Source organism: Pseudorca crassidens, chromosome 7 (assembly GCF_039906515.1).
Source record: "Pseudorca crassidens isolate mPseCra1 chromosome 7, mPseCra1.hap1, whole genome shotgun sequence".
NCBI lineage: Eukaryota > Metazoa > Chordata > Mammalia > Artiodactyla > Delphinidae > Pseudorca > Pseudorca crassidens.
The window spans coordinates 94,071,653-94,080,160 of NC_090302.1; the positions used below are offsets into that span (position 1 = coordinate 94,071,653).

The 8,508-nt window shown below is 53.5% G+C and overlaps 1 protein-coding gene across 7 annotated transcripts in view; it reads right to left on the reverse strand.

The window, feature by feature from the left end:
- SEMA4D (semaphorin 4D) overlaps positions 1-7,693 on the reverse strand; it is a 118,761-nt gene extending 111,068 nt beyond the window's left edge. For 5 of the 7 annotated variants that reach the window (XR_010945136.1, XR_010945135.1, XR_010945134.1 and 2 more), the window contains exon 1: positions 7,529-7,693. The gene's annotated coding sequence lies outside the window, so the exon portion shown is untranslated. The remainder of the gene's footprint in view (positions 1-7,528) is intronic. The other 2 variants (XM_067745021.1, XM_067745024.1) reach the window with 2 other exon arrangements.
- Between the last annotated feature and the right edge of the window lie 815 nt (positions 7,694-8,508).

Here is an 8,508-nt window from a genome sequence, read left to right on the forward strand (position 1 = left end):
TTTGCACTTCCCTAGTGACTAATGACGCTGAGCATCTTTTCATGTGCTTATTTGTCATTTGTCTACCTTCTTTGGAGATATAATACGTTCGCTCATGTTTCAACTGGTTGTTTTTCCTTTTGTGTTGAGTTGTAGCTCACAGCACTTTTATTCACAACAACCTCGAACAGGAAGCAATCCAAACATCCACCAACAGGTGAATTAACTAATAAACCATGGTACACCCACGTGTACCAAATTTCAAAAACATGCCAAGGGAAAGAAGCTAGACACAGAGTCTACAATACATGCTTCCATTTTGAAACTCTTAAAGAAACAAATCTCATAATAGTCTAATTTCGGCAGATCAGTGATTGCTTGGGTGGAGGGCTGATTGCAAAGAGGCAACAGGAAATTTGGGGAGGGCTCACAAGCTAAACAATCTCTGTTGCAACTGCTCAACTCCGGCTGACAGTGGCCAGGGATGGTGTGGGTGCATGAATGTGTGAGGTGCACTTGACCTGCAGGCCAGAGTTCACCCACTCCTGGCGGTTGCATAACTGTGTACCTTTGTCAAAACTCACTGAACAGGGTACTTAAAACAGTACCTTTTACTGTACGTAAATTATGACTCAATAATACTGGTTAACGAAACATTGTTTCTACAGGCAGACACCCCAAGTCTAATGGACATCCAGAGTGAGGCCCACAGCCCTGCCTCTGTCCTCCTGTCTGCCCTCCAGAGTGCAGCCCACAAGGGCAGGCTGTGCTTAGCCCAGCCTTGGGTGGCCTATTAAAACCAGAACTTCTGATTCAGGGGGTCTGGGGTAGAGGTGAAAACCTGCACTTGTGGCAAGTTAGGGGGATGTGATGCCGCTGGCATAGGAACCACTCCTGCAGATGGGTTCTCTCTCTCATTCACGTAGCGTTCAGTGGATATGGAATTAAGGCAGTGTTGCAGATAACACGCAGGTCCTCGCTAGTGAATGGGGCCTATATATAGGAAATGCCAGGCTAATATCAGGAGGGAAATGCTCACATTCTGGCTGTGAGGACACAGCCCCACTTTCAGCCTCTGTTTCTGGCCAGGCCCATCAGGCCAGTGGACCTGGCCCCCCTTCGCCCTTCTCCTGCCCCGCACAGGTGTCCTCTCAGCCAGGAGGGCATCCACCCCTTGCCCAGGAGCCTAGCAAACTCAGCTCTCCAGGCCTTCTGTGCTCACCACCCAAGAGCGCTCCATCGCCCCTGGGCACCCACTGCGGTACTCAGAGGCTCTGCTGTCACAAACTTCCATAACCATTCTCTGAGGCCCTGGCTCCTCTCCCCTGTCTGCATACCTCAGGGCCAAGCAGAGGGGCAGTGCACACTAGAGCCAATGAAAGTTTGCTTGCAGGGGAACAGCTGGCCTCCCATCTGTCCCTATCAGACGACTTGGGCAAGGGCCCCACCCCACTTTCTTCATCACTCTTCCCCTCTACTCCGTCCTTCCCTTCAGGACAGAAACCTGAAACATAAGCCTTCTCTCAAATCCTTATGCCCATCAGCTACTCCCCATTTGTCAGCGCCCCCTTCACAGCAAAATTCTCGAAAAAGTTACCGACTCTTGCTGTCCTGAGCTCTCCTTCTCCCCCTTTCCTGGCCCACCGCTCCCCTATACCTCTCATCGGGACACTGATGACCTCCATGTTGCTAAGGTCAATTCTCCAAGGATAATTCTCAGTCCTCACCTAACTGGACTCCTTGGCCAGGCAGCCACTCCTCCCCATGCATGATCTGCCCATGGCCCTGGATGCCCCTGACACCTCTGGCTTTCTCCTGCCCTGATAGCACTCCTTCTTGGTCCCTTGACTTTGGACCTCTCCTCTCCTCCATCCATCCAACTCTCCTGCCATCTTGTGCTGACTTAGCTTTAAAAATCACACCTGTGTGCCGGCAGTAGCCAGGTTGATTGCCGGGCCCAGGCCACTCCCCCAAACTCCAGCCTCACTTGCCTGAAAAGCCCCTCACCACCAGCACATGGACAGCAACAGAGCTCACAGGTACTACCTGGAGAGCCAGCAACCCTCCCGAATTCCCCACAACTGCTCTGCCCACAGAGAGACCATCTCAGGATGATGCCTACTCCATCCTTCAGGTTGCCTGAGCCAAGAATCTCGAGGTCACCTTGGACTCCTCTATTGCTCCAATCATCCTGTTGGCTCCATCTTCACAACATACCAGAATCTAGCCAAACCCACCACCTGCATGGGGCTGCTCCTGCGCTCCAGCCTCACCCGCCCCCTGGTCTTGCTACAGTGTGCTGGGATGTCCCCCTGGGTCACTCCTCACCTCCTCCATCAGCCCACCAAGCCACCTAATTTCAAATCTCAAACCCCCCCAAACTGCTGTCTCCCTTGAGCACCTGGACCCCACAATAGCACTATGGCCCCGATGCATGACATTCTGACTTATTTCTTCTCCTTAGCCTTCCATCAGCCGCTACTTGACCATAAGTGCCAAGTTGGCAGAGCCTTCTGTCTCTTGGTTTCTTGCTGCAACTGGAGCTCAATAAACATTTGCTGGGGGAAATGGTGAGACTCCATGAAGTGGACAAATCTGCGAGTTGAAAGGGGGCTTAAAGGTATCTAATTCCTTCACCTCAAGAAAGATGAAAGATGGGACCTCACCTACAAAGGACACAGACCTCCTGTGTGCCCTGAATGCCCAGACAGCACAGCTCTACTTGGGCAGGATCCCTAAGGCCTCTGGGAAGCACTAAGATGCAAGGAACACGTCTGATCTCAATGGGAAAATGGGCTGTGTATTTACAGCCCGTTCTGATGGCAGGCGGCTCACGGCCACACAGACAAGACCCCAGGCTCAGAGCAGAGCCACCCTGCTGCAGGCCTGGCTGTGCCCTCCCACAGCCACGGAAAATACTAGTAAACAACAACAACAAACAAAACTCCCTAACACACGGTGAGAACAAAGTGGGGTCCAGCTGAGGCCCTTATTTGGGCAGGCCCCCGGGAACGTAGTGTCCTTGCAAACAAAATCAAAACACGCATCAGAGCCAAACAACACCGAAATGCTAGATCAAAGCAGATTACATTCTGGTGCTTAAGCAACTCAAATTTCTTGCAATAGGACAGGAAAATAGGAAAAAAAAAAAAAAAAAAACCACTTAGGATCCCAGAAAACTTGTACTTTTTTACTTTGTAGATATAGGATTTTTATGCTTTTTTGTTGGTATAAGATTAAAGTGACTTAACATACCATTTACTAAAAGGAAAAACAGCAACTGCTAAAAATGTGTGGGACAGCCCCACAGTGGCAGGTCATCCAACTAGCAGTGGAAATCCACCCACGAAGGCCCTGGACCATCTTTGCTTTTGTTTCTGGGCCAAGTCCCATGGAAGGGAAGGTGGTTCTCCATTTAAAACAGGACTATGGTGGGTCTGAGCTGAGGGCTTTCCCCATCCCACGGCCCAGGACCAGGATGGTCCCTCAGCTTACTGCCCCCATTGAGAGATGATGTTGCTGTTTAATTTTCAGGGTTTGGGTCTTGTCTCCGCTATTGCCGAGGTCAGGGTATCAATGTCTCTTTTTCATGGCCCACAGATCACATACTCAGAGCATCAGTGACTATCAATTCATTGAATGCCTCATTTAAGCCACATCATCCGTTATTAAGTTGTGTAGGAACATGAATTCCTACAAGTCAAATCCATTTAGAATTTAGATTTAGAAATTTAATATTTAAAATAGGCTATTCTATTCCCTAATGGAGACCCCTTCTTAAAAATACATTTTATCATTACAAAAATAATCCCACTGTAAAAGAAACAAACCACACAGAAGTACATGGGGTTGAAAGGACAGGTTCCCCTTGCTCCTCCCGCCCTCCCCCTTCTCAACCCTCCCTCAACACACAAGCACACACACTCACATGCACACACACATCCTTCCCTCTCACCCCTGCTGCTAGCTGGACAGTCACTCTTACTTGGAGCTATGTCCTTAGAGCCTGGAACAGTGCCTGTCCCACTCATCCACAGTGGCACTCCATCATCATCTATTCAATACACAGCGTCTGTCCTTCCAGATGCTTCTACACCTTATTACCTACACATGCATAAAAGAAGTCATTCCATACAGTCTACACTAAGGAGCAGTGTTTTCACTTAATACACAGGCACTTCTTTTAAAGCAACCCTCAACTATTTTATGAAGTGAAGGATCCTACGGCATTCTGGGGTGGGGGGGAATGGGATTCTTAGATTATTAACTTTTTTATGGTAAAGAATTTCAAAAATACACAGAAGGGGCCTGAACAGAATAATGAACTCTCAGGTATGGTCACCCAGAGCCAACAACCATCCAACCATGGACAATCCTGCCCCTCCACCACCCCACCCCACCCCCACCCGTGCTGAGATCTGAAACAGATCTCAAATGCTGTATCATTTCCTCTGAAAATAACTCCAGTATCTATCACTAAAGGCTAAAGATTGCTTCAACGTAACCTCAATGCTGTTTCTAAGGAATATAATTATCCTTTAAAATCATCATTCACTCAACAAATGTCCAACTGTCTCATAAATACCATAATTTTTGAAAGGAGTGATTCTTGGGTCAAGAATCACTTTCACGCAGTCTCTACTTTCATAGACAGCATCTTGAGACTATCACAGCAAATAAGGGACCATGTCCCAGTGGAGGATCACAAGGCACGCTGGAAGGCAGTTATGGGGGAACGACACCTGGGCTGCTGTGATGCCTGGCCCAGGTACTACCCTGCCAGGTAAACGTTCATGCACTCGGGAAGGGTCAGGCAGCTGGAAAGTGAGCCACTCCAAGGAACTGGGATGAGCCAATTTGCCTATCCCAAAGGTCACCTTAGTTGACGTACTGAAAAACACCATCCCAGCTCCAGGCGAGGCCCACTTACACACTGTCTCCACTTGACTGAATCAACAGTTATTTCCTCTTAATAAATCTCCACTTCCCCACATCACCTCTTGACAGCAGGCAGGCTGAAATGGCCATGAGTTGTGCTGAGTGAGTCTGCAGTGCAGAGGAGCCTGCCCAACCGGCCTGCTCTCGGGTGACGCCCCGCGACATACTCAAGTGGCCACGGGCCCTAGTGGCACGGGTGGAGCTGGGGAGGCTGCACCTGCCAAGCCCCAGGAAGGACGGTAGTCTTTCTTCCAGCAACCACCCTCAACAGTCAACTGATGGCAAGTTCATTTGTATATTTTTACATGGCCAGCTTCACCCCACAGCACCCTGCAGGCCTGGACAGTTACCTGGCCACTGCTATCACTCTCAGAAGAGCCTGGGGATGGGGGACTGGGGGCACTGGGAAGCACCACCTGCCACATCACCTTCCCAGGAGTTCTTTTGATCAAACAAATTCTTAGCATGAGGGGAAGGTTGCTGTTAATTATGGAACAATCAGAAAGCCAATTCATTTACACAGCAGCAGGGGCCTAACCCAGGGACACTGGGGACTCCTGCTGGTGGGGAGGGAACATGGGTCCAACCTGCCAACCGAAGAGCTCTGGCCCCAGGTTCATCAGACAGAACAAGGGGTTAGGAAGAGGCTCCTGGCCACCATCCCGGCCGAACGCCCCCTCCCCCCACCAGAAATGGAACCCAGAGGGAGGGGAGGGAAGCCTGGGCCTGTCCATGCTCAGTGTGGGAGAGGCAGGCTCCCTCTAGAAGCACAGAGGACCAGCAAGAAAACCATTGATCTCTGCAACACATTATTGATTTTGCTATGTGCTGGCACCAGTGGATGGTCCTCCCCCCTCACTCAGAGCCAGTCATTAGTGTGCACTCCCAAGCACTGGCCTAGACATCCCTGCCTGGTGTGGGGAAGGCACTTGAGATGAAACCCGCCTTGGCTGACCCACAGGGAACAGACCACGAGTGAATCATTAAGGAGTCATTAAGGTCATCTCCCTGCCCCCAGACCCACTGGACAGCTGTGTGGTGTGGCGTTGCCCCCTACTCCTGAGCCGGGGTGGATGCACCATCTGCCGGGACCCTGAGCAAGCCTGCCAGAGCACCCCGGTTACCAGTGGAGGGTCTCTGACAGGTTGTATTTTCCAACAATCAAAGGGAGTCAGTTCCCATGTCAGCTCAGGGTCCTGTAACATGGTGAAAGAGTGGAACTGGGCAGGGCTGCCTCTCAGTGCCAGCAATTAGTTTTTATTTCTTTATTTGGTTTACCTGCTGGTTGTATTACAAACATTTTTTTGTTCAATCTGAAGGTCCAGCCTCTTGGGGGGGACAGTCCTTGTCCACAGAAATACCCCAGCGTGTCCCTCACCATCCCCTCATTCTTGTAGGTTTTATCCCTGGTGCCTGGAGTACTCAGAGCAGGCCTGCTTTATTTTTCTTTATTCTTGCAGACGTTATGCACAGACACCAACGGTTGAAGTGACAATCGGGGCATTATCTCTACCAGAATCCTGGCCTCAGCACTGGCCGAGGCAGTCTGTTTCTGGGACACAGTAAACATTCCCAAATAACGGCCCTCAGGCAGCCAGAAGGCAGGCCGCAGGCCTGGGGCAGATATGAGGTGACAGGTCACCGATGTCACTTTACCCCTTGGAAAGGAAACTTCCGCTCAGTGGCGCCTAGTGGATTTGAATAGACTCAGAACAGGGGAGCCAGGCACTTGGCCACAGTCACCAAGTCCTAGATGTGCTTAACATAAAGGGAGGTTTTCAAATCAAAAGCAGAACAACTTCGCATGGCAAACGCTCCAGAAAGCAGGTCCCTGCCCTTGACAATGAGGCCTAGGCCTCATTTTCGGTGAACTGCTCACCTCCAGACTCCCATGCACCCCACCTCCAATACTAAATCAAATAAACGAAGAGGATCACCACGACCCAACTCTCTTTTCCATGTTTGTATTGGCAAAACCCCAGTGGATTCAGCCTCTTGCAGCTCACCAAGCGGCTGCAACAGGTGCAGCCCTGAGCTAAGGCTGCTGATTCTCCTTGGCTGTTCTAGAATCACGCAGCCAAAACCCTAAAGGAAGCCGAGGCCTGCAGCATTCATCACCAGGGCCCCGACCTGCCCCACCTGTCTGAGTGCGCGGCTCCGGGTCCAGCGCCCAGGATCCGCGGCCTCGGAGACAGAAATAGAAGCCGCGGGGCCTGGCCAGGCCCGAATGGCCAGAGTGGGGCGGGGGCCGGGAGGACAGGATCGGCGGGCCTGGCCGAACGCACCGCCCCCGCCCCTGGGCAGGGTTGGCCACGCGCCCCGAGCCCCCAGCGCCGCCCCAAAGCCGCCGAGCCACCTGCGCGCCGGGGCAGGGAAGGAGCCGAGCAGGGGAGGGGTCCTGGGGGTCCAGGGTGGAGACTCCGGGAGGGGTCCGGGGAGGAGTCAGGGACCTCCGGGAACGGGACTCCGTGAGGGTCCGGGGGTCCGGGGAGGAGTCACGGGGCTTCGGGTCGGGGTCTCCGGGAGGGCTCTGGGGACCGGCCCGGGGAGGGTCTCGCCGCCCCCACGCACCTGCCCGGCCCGCGCCCTCCCTCTGCCCAACGGCCCTTACCTGGCGCGGTGCGTCCTGGCCGCGCGGACCAGAGGTGCCCGGCCCAGAGAGCGCGGGCGTAGGAATGATGGCGGCGGCGGCGGCGGCGGCGGCGGCGGCGGCGGAGGCGGCCGGCTCTCAGGCCCGGCGCGGAGGGGCGACGCGGCCAGGCTGCGCGGGGATGCTGCGGCGCGCGAGGGCGCGGAGGCCGGCGCGGGAGGGAGGGCATGGGGTGGTGCGCAGGCCCCTCCTCTGCTCCCCTCCTCCCCTTCCCGCCTCCTCTCTCGTCCCTCCCCCTCTCCCCTGCCTCCTCCTACTCCCCGCCCGGCTCTCCGCCCTCTTCCTCTCTCCCCTAGCCTCTCCGTCCCTCCCCTTTTCCCTCCCCTTTCTTCACCTTCCTCTACTCCTCCCTGCCCCCCTCCCCCGCTGGCCCGTACCACCTCCCACCTACACACTTTCCCTCTGTCCTCTTCCCTCCCCATCTCCCACCTTCGTCTCCTATCCCCCAGGCTCCCAGAGGCTAACCCCTGCCCTGGCCAGTTCTCTGCTGGGTCCAACACAGGTTATGGTGAAGTGCCCAGTTACCCCCTCCTCACCACCTGCTAATGGAGCAGCTTGCCCCATCTGGGAGCCTGACCTGACCCCACCCTTTCCAGGCCCCGCCAAATCTCCAAGGTTTCTCCCGCAGGGCCTGGTGCAGCTGTGTTGGGGACCTGCACACTGTGTGGGCAAAGCATGTGGGCTCCCAGGACACTTGCTCCTTTGCTTCCAAGCAAATCTGATTTGTATAAGAATACTCCAAACCAAACCTCCTGCTATTTTTCCAGGGTGAAGCAGGCTGGTACCAATCTAGGATTTGCTGCAGCCCTTCTGTTTGCCCCCATGCCAACTGTTTGTTTTGTGTTCAACATTTGCTATACCCCTGGTGACACACATTTATACTAAGCCACAGGTTTGAGGACCTAGGTACCCTCCGAAGACTTCTCCAAACCTTTCTGCCC